This window comes from Arachis ipaensis, chromosome B5, assembly GCF_059453495.1.
Source record: "Arachis ipaensis isolate K30076 ecotype BB chromosome B5, ASM5945349v1, whole genome shotgun sequence".
Taxonomy (NCBI): Eukaryota; Viridiplantae; Streptophyta; class Magnoliopsida; order Fabales; family Fabaceae; genus Arachis; species Arachis ipaensis.
The window spans coordinates 132,413,262-132,423,491 of NC_142440.1; the positions used below are offsets into that span (position 1 = coordinate 132,413,262).

Below are 10,230 nucleotides of genomic sequence, written 5' to 3' on the forward strand. Positions count from 1 at the left end.
TCCTAACTTTTGAAAATGAAACCCTACTTCCCCTAGCCCTTAGCAGCCACACCCCAACCCTTCTTCCTTGCCTCAGCAGCAACGCATACAAGATTTCCTTTTATGAAAGAAAGAAAAACAGAAAGCAAGGGGGGAAAACTGGGAAAGGGACTGCCGATCTGAGAAGAGAGGAAGGACGGCGCCAGCGGGCGTCACTGCCGCCGCGCCGCCGTGTTGCACCAGGGAGGATGAGAGAGCGAGGAACGGACAAGAGAGGGAGAGGGTCGCGCCGCCATGGTTGTCCAGGGAGAACGCCGGGGAAGGAGATGTTGCTGCGCTGCCCGGAACCGCGTCCAACTCGCCGCCGTTCAGGCTCCAGTTGCCGTCACCATCGTGCAGTCGCCGCCGCGAAATAGCCTCGCATCCGCCGCCGTCTTCGCGGGGTTTGCGTGACCTCGGTCGCTCCTCGCCGTGGAGCCCGTGTTGTCGCCGTTCAGCTCTGCCGCCGCCGTCGCTTGCTCCTTTGCCGTTGAAGGTGGTCAGTCGCCGATCGGGTCTGGGGGAGAACAAACGCGACAGCCAGAGAGAAAAGCAACGCTGCTGCCATCGCTGCTGTCACCGTGGTGGTCGCCGGCGCTAGGGTCGCCCCTGCCCCCACCGGGGCTCGCCGCTGCTGATGATGGTGAGCCAAGCTGCCGCGTCAGAAAAGGGGTTCATGCCGCCGGAATTCCTCTGCCGCCGCCGGAATTTTTGTTGGAGCTTGTCACCGGAGAAGACAAGCTGCTGTGCCATCCCTTCTCATTCTGACATTGATTCTCCCGTTCATAACGCTGTAACGCTTCCACCCTTGTTATATTTAGCATTTTGTTTCTCTGCTACATTCTTATTTTAATTACGATAGCAGATATCCTTGTTTTGGTACTGCTGTGTTCTGTCGAGAGTGTCGAAATTGTTGCTGCTATTTCTGGGATCCCAAAACGGAGAGGAGAGGAGGCGTTTAACCTTGTCGCGGTTGCTGCCACGGGAACAGGTCCTGGAAACTACTAACAGAGCAGGCTGAGTCACAGTGATTCTGGCTGCCGATGACGGTTCTGTGGCTGTCGGGACCACTGTTGAAGCTTCTGTTCTTGGGTTCAGTCAGTATCCCTTAGTACAGTAAGTATCTCTGCCTTGAAACCTTCTCCGTTCATATCCCGTTATGCGTTTTAAGGTTTTCGCAATGATAATGTTTCCTAGGATTAAGTTATCGGAGCCACATGTTGCGCGTAAGGGTTGTATTTGCTGCTGCGAAAGTGAACAAAGCTGTGATGCAAGCTGCCGATAACTTCGGGTTGATAGAGACTTCCGGTGACGCGTTTGGGTTATGGTTTGCGTTTTGAGGTAGGGGCGCTTCCCGAAAAACTATATTTTGTATATTGGAATTATTACATATGGATACAGGTGAGGATGTGTATTTGGTGATTGTAGCAGTCCTATGTATTATTTGGTTGTTTTGTATGATTATGGGTGTTTGTTTGACTGGACTGTTGTGTGGTTTTGTGAAACGGAGTGTTTTCAAGTTAATTCTTTTAAAGAATTGAGATCGAGCCTAATCCGTTGAGAATTGATTTGAATTGAGTTAATTTTTTTGGTAATGTGAAAAGTCGAATGCACTTTTGGATTCAGAGTGGTTTAATTTAATTTACTTGGTTTTGATAAATGATTTGTTGCTGAACCAATTCTTTAAAGCTTTGGATATGAGTTTAATCGGTTGATAATGAGTTGGTTTTGAAACGGTTTTCTTGAGATATGAAAATAAGATGACTGTTGGATTTAGCTTGCTTTTGAACTGATTTCTGGATTTTGGACCGTTGAAAAGGATTGTGGAACGGTTTAGTTGGGACCCGAACCGGGTGACAAAGTCCAAGTTTTAGGGGAGGTGTTGCCGAAATTCCGGTAGAATCCGGGACTTTACTAAAACGTTATTCAGAAACTCAATAGGTTAAAGACTTCTACTATGTTTTCTGAATTATTAAGAAAGGGATGACTTATGCTTCTGAAATGAATTATTAAAAAGGAAGTTGTGATTTAGTCTTGTTTCTTAAGAAAAGTATTATATTCCCTTGTGAACACGTTATTTAAATGAGACTTATGCTTTAAGACTGTTTTAAATGTGAAAAGGGTTTATGTCTTTGAATTTGACTTGAGGGTTTCAATTAGAGAAGTTTCAGTGACTTTAAAAGAACCTGAATGTCTATCGACAAGTTTCATTCTAAAATGTTTTGGGAAAAGTTTTAAGTACTCTGAGTTCTGAATTTTTGCAAGACTAAAACAATTTGGAGCAGCTGAAACGCTTTAGAATTGCCCATGGGTTTGAAGCTGGTTTTTGTTTAAGTAAAGGAAACGGCTTGAAAAGAGTAATTGATTACATGACTCGATTTGGCTTAGATCCTATTTTGTTACTCAAATCAGGAAGCCAAGGTTTTAATGATTTTAAGTGAATTGAGGAAATGAGTTATGATAATCTCCCCTAAAGACTTGAGACTCTGCCGAGTGACTTTTATTATAAAATTTCTTTGTTGGATGAGTGATTTTGAATATTGCAAAGAGGTCCTTAACTTGCCATGGTTTTGGAAGTTTTGGAAAGAGGATGTCGAGAGTAGCTTTGTTTTAAAAAGGACTTTACTTTGAGTAAAAGCGGCTTATGAGTCTGGGATGATTTGAGAAATGAGAATTTTAAAGCCAAGGCGGGAAAGGATTAATTTTTGAATCCTTTTTTATTTCAAAGTAAAGTGGTTTGAGTAAAAGTGATTTTATGGCTTAAATGCCGATTTTATGAATTTGATGATGTTGAGTGGTGGAAGTGCTATTTTGTTATGAGCCGGAATGGCTGTGTATGATATTGAATTATGGCTGATTGCCGAATGAGTTATGAGCCGTATGGCTGACTATGAATTATGAATTTAAGCCGGATGACTGAGATGGATGTTGATCCATGGCTGAGAATGAATGCATATATGCTGAGATATTGATAATTGTGATTTTGCACTTTCACTATCTGAGACACGAGTTCTCTGGAAGAAAGCAGTGGCTAGCCACCACGTACTTCAGGTGGAGGCTTGAGACTCTGTTGACCCTATGTCGTAAGGGTGGCTTGGCACTGTGAAAGTCCCGGATGAGCTCGCCCCCGTGAATATACACCAGTGAGGGTGTTGGATATGAATTATGATTATAATCATGATAATGATCGAGAATAACTCGAGTTGGGAATGCACGACAGAGGGACGGTCCAATGGTTAGCTACCAGAACTTGTCGGGTTGGCTCTATAACCGACATATGATATCATCAGCCACTAGGACAAGCATGCATCATATGCATCTATGTGACATTGTTTGAGTGTGCATATTGTACTTGGTTTGCCTTTGTGACTACTTGTGATTAACTGCTAATTGTTCTACTTGCAATAACTGTTTGTTTGTGCTTGAATCTTCCTATCTGTGTTTGCGACTGGGACTCTGTTGGACTGTGGTGATTGGTTGTTGGTTGGATTGTTTTGGCTTAGGACCGTGGTTGAAATGAAATGGAACGATGGTTGGTTTCGGTTTTGTGTTTCTAGTTTGGAAAAGTTTGAAAGGCTATTTGGTTCAGCTTAGATAAACCTTTTTGAAAGGCTTTTGAGTTTTTAAAAATTGAACAGTTCCTCTTTCAGAAAAGATTTCCGACTCTACTTTTAATGTAAACCGTTGTTTTTGAAAAGAGGCATAAGACGGTTATTAATCACTAGTACGGTTTATCTTTGCGTATCCTATTACAGTCATTCCCAAAAATCCTCTACTGAGAACCCTTTCGAGGATGATGTTCTCACCTCCCCTACATTTTTTCCCTTTCAGGATATGGGCGCAGAAGTCACGAAGAGTTTATTTAGTTGTTGAGATGCTCTGTATTGTTTTAGTTATGGTTTATTGAACCTTCGCCTTTATCATGATATATTCTGTATGAGGGATAGGAATTGTGTTGGTTAATACTTGTAATATTATATATATATAGAAATAATAACTAAGAGAATAAAGAAATTATAAGAAAAAAAAGCATAAGATAGTAAACTTATATAGATGAACTTGTACTATTATTGTTTGCAAAGTTGATACAAACTTGATAATGATTACAAATATTTGAAGAATATATGAAGTAAGAAGATATAAGAGTAGAGAGGTTTCTTGAGCTTTCAAGTATTTGATGCCCATGAATGAGTGAGGTCTTTGGTATTTATAGACCCCAAATGATTACTGTTTGGGTACTATTTGCCGACAGTACTGTTTGCTTTTACTGTTTTGCCGACATTTACTGTTTTGCCGACAGTTACTGTTTTGCTGACAGTTATTGTTTGCTTTTACTGTTTGCCGACATTTACTGTTTACTTTTTATTTTTACTTTTTTACTTTTTTTTTAACAGAGATCATTTTTCTTTATGATTGGGCTTTTACATTGATTTCATATATAGTTCTTACTACATTTCAAATAGACCTTGAGAGTCTTGATAATAATGAGCTGGGCTGGACTGTGCCTCTTCGTCTTCTCCAAGAGGTACTGTTTGTATTGCTTGTAGAGAGCTTTGGATATATTCCTCTGAGGTTGTCGCTGCTAGGGCTGCCATAATTTGTCGTTTCTGCGCTAAGAATTAGGTCTCTTTTTTATATGCTATTTGTTCATTGGTGGTTGATCAATGGTTAACATCACAAAAGCGTCTAGCAATAACAGCCTTAAGCACCACCAATGAACAAATAGCATATAAAAAAGAGACCTAATTCTTAGCGCAGAAACGACAAATTATGGCAGCCCTAGCAGCGGCAACCTCAGAGGAAGATATCCAAAGCTCTCTACAAGCAATACAAACAGTACCTCTTGGAGAAGACGAAGAGGTAGAGTCCAGCCCAGCTTATTATTATCAAGACTCTCAAGATCCATTTGAAATGTAAGAACTATATGAAATCAATGTAAAAGCCCAATCATAAAGAAAAATGATCTCTGTAAAAAAAAGTAAAAAAGTAAAAGTAAATAATAAATGACGGCAAACAGTAAAAGCAAACAGTACTGTCGGCAAATAGTACCCAAACAGTAATCATTTGGGGTCTATAAATACCAAAGGCCTCACTCATTCAGGGGCATCAAATACTTGAAAGCTCAAGAAACCTCTCTACTCTTATATCTTCTTACTTCATATATTCTTCAAATATTTGTAATCATTATCAAATTTGTATCAACTTTGCAAGCAATAATAGTACAAGTTCATCCCTGTAAGCTTATTATCTTATGTTTTCTTTTCTTATAATTTCTTTATTCTCTTAGTTATTATTTCTATTTTTATAACATGAAAGAATTTCAAAAAAGACTAACTTCTTTAAAACTTGTTAGAAGAAAAATGAAAATAAGAGTGATGGCAATAAGAAGCAAAGTAAGAATTAATAACTGAATCTTCAGAACTAACAGTAGAAATAGCGAAGATAAACAAGAAAATAATAAATGCCAAAAAGTTGCTACAACAGATTAAAACCATAAAATTAGTAAAAATCGTTAAGGAGAGTATTAAGAATAAACACATTCATCATGTTAGAAGAATGAATTATTTTCATGTGCAAAATATGATACGATTTTATGATATACAATCAAGAATACAAGCCCTTAGATCTTTACAAATGGATTTTGAACCTTTACAAGATCCTTCTTTACAACTACAAGCTCAATCCATACAAGCGCAACCTTTACAAGTGGTATCAGAGCTAAGGGGAAGGTATTTGATAACATTTATAAAGTATTATTTTTTCGAGTTTTTACTACAAATCTGTTCTATAAACTAAAGTTTTATAGTTAAAACTTTGAAGTAGCAGTGAGAACTGTTAATACGTTGGTCGGCCCAAATCGTAGTCCCGGTTGTAAGTCCTAACTAAGGCAGTGAATCTGTTGGTTAACGGGGGTGGTCTCGTAACTCACAAAGTTCTAACCATAAAATGGCTAGTTTGTTGAGAACGATGAGTAGTTTAAATCTAGAAAAAAATAATCCTTTAGTAATAAAAACAGTTAATGATGAAGCATCCACCTCTGGAACTAAAAATGAATTAGAAATAGCTAAGTTAGAAGAAAGTTTTTATAATTGGAATATACCTATAATAGATAAAGATAAAGTATATAAAAAGAGAAATTTCTAGGAAGGAAGAAATTATGAAATTCATATGTTAGAATATTGTAAACCAGGAACAAGTAGTAATAAGATTATTACCATCTTAGAAGAAGATAAGTTAAAAGAATATAGCAGTAAATGATATAACTTCATCCATATAGGATTAATACAAGTAGCTATAAAACTTAATTTTAGAATAGGAATTAATCTGCCTATATTATTAACCTTAAGAGATACTAAATTCTAAAATTTTAGTGACTCATTAATAGGAATATTAGAAAGTAACTGTCATGATGGACCATTTTTTTTAATTGTTACCCAAATTATGCTATGAATTTAAAAAATGAATACACATTGCAAGCCTTAAAATTGCAAGTAAGATCTGATGAGACAATTATAAATGAGAAATATGATCCATTCGAAATAATCTATAGAATATATTATAAAATTACTAAGGTTAATTATGACTTTAAAGCATTAAGATAATCCCCAAAAGAAGAAACGATAATTATGCATGCAAATCTTAAAAGATCTAATATACAAACCCCTAGAAGGTTAAGACATGAAGAATTAAAAAGCAGAATGCCTGAAGAATGGGTAATACCTGATGGTATTGAAGAGCTACAAATACAAAACACTAGAATAAGAGAAATAATAAGAGAAGGACCAGATATTAGAATTAGGATGAATAGATCTCAATCATTAAGAATTTCTGATAATGTTGAAACTATTAGTCATAGAAATTCTATAGATAACTCATCAATAGGAAATATGGATAATATTGTAGGAATTGACAACAGAAGGCCACATATAGCCACTACTGTATACAAATCACTTTCAGAATTTGATCCAATGGAATCACAAGTTTTATCAGTAATTATTAAGGAAGAATCATTTGAGATTGATAAAGAATGGATAAGACAAGATTTTAATGCTGATTATAATAAACCACTAAGAGATTGGTATTTTACCAACCATTCAGAAAATGAAGTTATTAGACTAAGAGAACTATTCTATGATTTTATGAAAGAAAATAGAATTAGTTTATACTTCTTTGATTGGTATGTTAATTATTACTCTAAAACCGATAAGAAATTATGTCCTTTAACAAAACCAACTGTTGTTTGGAAAACAAGCTCAGGATCAGTAATAGAATCTGAATATCCTCCTAAAGAAACTATCAAAATACCAATTGGAAAAGACCTAGAAGTTGAAGCAACACCCTATAAAGATAGCAATGTAGAAGGAAATATAGAAAAAAGAGATATTAAGAAATTACATCAACAATTAAACTTTACTAATACCATGTTAGATATAATGAAAAATCAATTAGGAAGAATAGAAAATATGGAAAAAGTCATTAAGGTAGAAAAACCTATAGAAAAACCTATATATAAGTTACAAAGTTTAGATAATATTAGTTTAAAATCTAAAGTAGAAGCAGAAGTTGAAGAACTAAAAGAAAAACTTAGAAGTATTAGTCTAGGAAAATTGACAATTAATACATTGCAAAAGGAAGAAGAATTAGAACTAAATAAAATATCCCATAAAATAGATTATCCTAAAACAAGAAATTATTATTCTAGACCATCACCAGTAGATGTAGGCCTAGAAGAGCGAACAAAATTAGTGCAAAATAGCTTTACAAGATCAGACTTAGTAGAATGGAATATAGATGGATTAAGTGAGTAAACCATCTTAGATCAAATGTGTAATATGACTATGGCTGCAACTGCTTATAAAATGAGGAAAGCCTCCGATAAAGAAGCAGCAATTATGATAACCCAAGAATTTACAGGACAATTAAAAGGTTGGTGGGATAATTTTCTCAGCATTCAAGAAAAAGAATTAATTATTAATAGTATTAAACAAGAAGTTCAGTCACCAGACGCTACATCCACATTAATATATACCATTATTAAAAATTTTGTAGGAGATCCCAGTACTTTTAAAGATAGGATAGGAACTCAATTAATGAATTTAAGATATCCAACCATGTCTGATTATAGATGGTATAAAGATGTCTTTATGTCAAAAGTTATGATAAGAGATGATGCACATGCACCTTTCTAGAAAGAAAGATTCGTAGTAGCTTTACCAAAATTATTCTCTGAAAAAGTATTACAAAAACTACAAACATAGTTTGGGATCCAGATTCCCTATAACTCATTAACCTTTGAACAATTGCATAATATAATAGTACAAACAGGTATAAAAGTATGCACAGATACCAAGATACAACAGAAAATAAAACAAGAAAGTATCACGGGAAAAAGAGAGCTTGGCACTTTCTGTTATCAATATGGAATAACTCCTGAAAAAGCACCTAGTGGACAGCATAAAATTAAAAAGAAAAAATTTTATAAAAAACCTAAATATAATATAGACAAACCCCTTTATTATGAACAGAAATATTATAAAAAATTCCATAAAACTCTTAAAGGAAAACCTAAATCTTCTAATAAGAAAAAATAAGTAACATGTTGGAAATGTAAAAAACAAGGACATTATGCTAATAAGTCTACGACAGAATAGAAAATAAAGAGATTAAACATGCTTTGACAGCAATATTAATCAATTCAGAATCAGAAGAAGAATCAATTTATGAGGATTCTTCTGAAACTGAAGACTATTTTATACAACAATTAGACCTTATGTCAGAAGAAGAAAGCTCAGAAGGAAATAGTGGAAAAGAGGAACAGAATAATTGTTTAGGAATATGATTATGTAACTGTAGAAATTGTGAAAAAACTGTAAATGTTTTAATTAGAGAACAAACCTCTACACTGGTCAAAATAATAGACAAGTTAGAAGATACTCCATTAAGAGATGAGTTCATAAGACAATTAGCTGAATTAGTTAAAAAAGAAGAAGAAAGTAAGCAAGAAATAAGACCAATAGAAATAAAAGAAATTTATAATCGTTTTAAAAACCCACAAGAAGTTTTCCTTAATTCTCTCAAAGAGGAGATAAAAAAGTTAAAAAGAGAAGTTTCAGAATTAAAACAGACAAAATATCAATATGGACTATAGATTACTAAAAATAGAAGGAGAAAATATAATAAAAATCCAAGAACAAATTTTGCAAAATAATGTTAGAAAAACAGAGGAGATTAGTAACATAACAATTCCCGAGAATTATATTAACCTGGGTACAGAAAATTATATAAATATACTAACTTTATTAGTAAGCCAAAAGTGGTTCACTACGATAAACTTAATAGTGGGAGAAGAAAAATTTGATTTTATAGCTATGGTAGATTCAGGAGCTGATGTCAATTGTATATAAGAAGGATTAATACCTACAAAATATTATGAAAAAACTACAGAAAGAGTCCTAATGGCAGAAAATGATAAAATGACTATAGACTATAAGTTATCTAAAGCAAAAATTTGTAAAAATAGAGTATGCTTTGCCACTACATTCTTTTTGGCAAGAAATATATCTCATCAAGTTATATTAGGAAATCCTTTTACTTTATTATTATATCCCTTTAATGTCGACATCGATGGAATAACTTGTACACGAATCCCCAATCATTCTGTCCATTTTGAATTTCTCACTAGACCAAAGCAACATGAGCTCAATATGTTACAACACCTATCTACACAAGTTATTGTTATGGAAACAGAAATAAAACAAATTAATTGTTTGAGCTGAGAGAACATTTTACAACACCTACCACTCCAAATTAATATTATAGAAAGAAAGACAAGACAAATTAACTATTTAAACCAGGAAGTTACATATAAAAGAATAGAAGAACAATTACAAACTCCAGAAATACAAGATAAAATAAAAGCAATTGAAGAAAAAATTAAGAAAGAATTATGTAGTCTAAACCCTACAGCTTTTCAGCATAGAAAATTATATGAAATATCTTTACCATATGAAGATGGGTTTAATGAAAAAAATATACCAATAAAGGCAAAACCAATACATATGAACAAAGAGTATCTAGAATATTGTAAAAAAGAAATACAAGAATATCTGGATAAGGGACTAATAAGACCTTCAAAATCACCCTGGAACTGTACATGCTTCTATGTGATGAAAGCATCTGAAATAGAAAGAGGTGCTCCAAGGTTAGTTATCA

General features: G+C 34.5%; 1 long non-coding RNA gene across 1 annotated transcript; it reads left to right on the top strand.

The window, feature by feature from the left end:
- Positions 1 to 883: 883 nt before the first annotated feature.
- Positions 884 to 3,981, top strand: LOC107642035 (uncharacterized). The gene is made up of 3 exons (XR_015883175.1): positions 884 to 1,134; positions 1,216 to 1,359; positions 3,850 to 3,981. It is a non-coding gene; the product is annotated as an uncharacterized LOC107642035 (long non-coding RNA).
- The last annotated feature ends 6,249 nt before the right edge of the window (positions 3,982 to 10,230 follow it).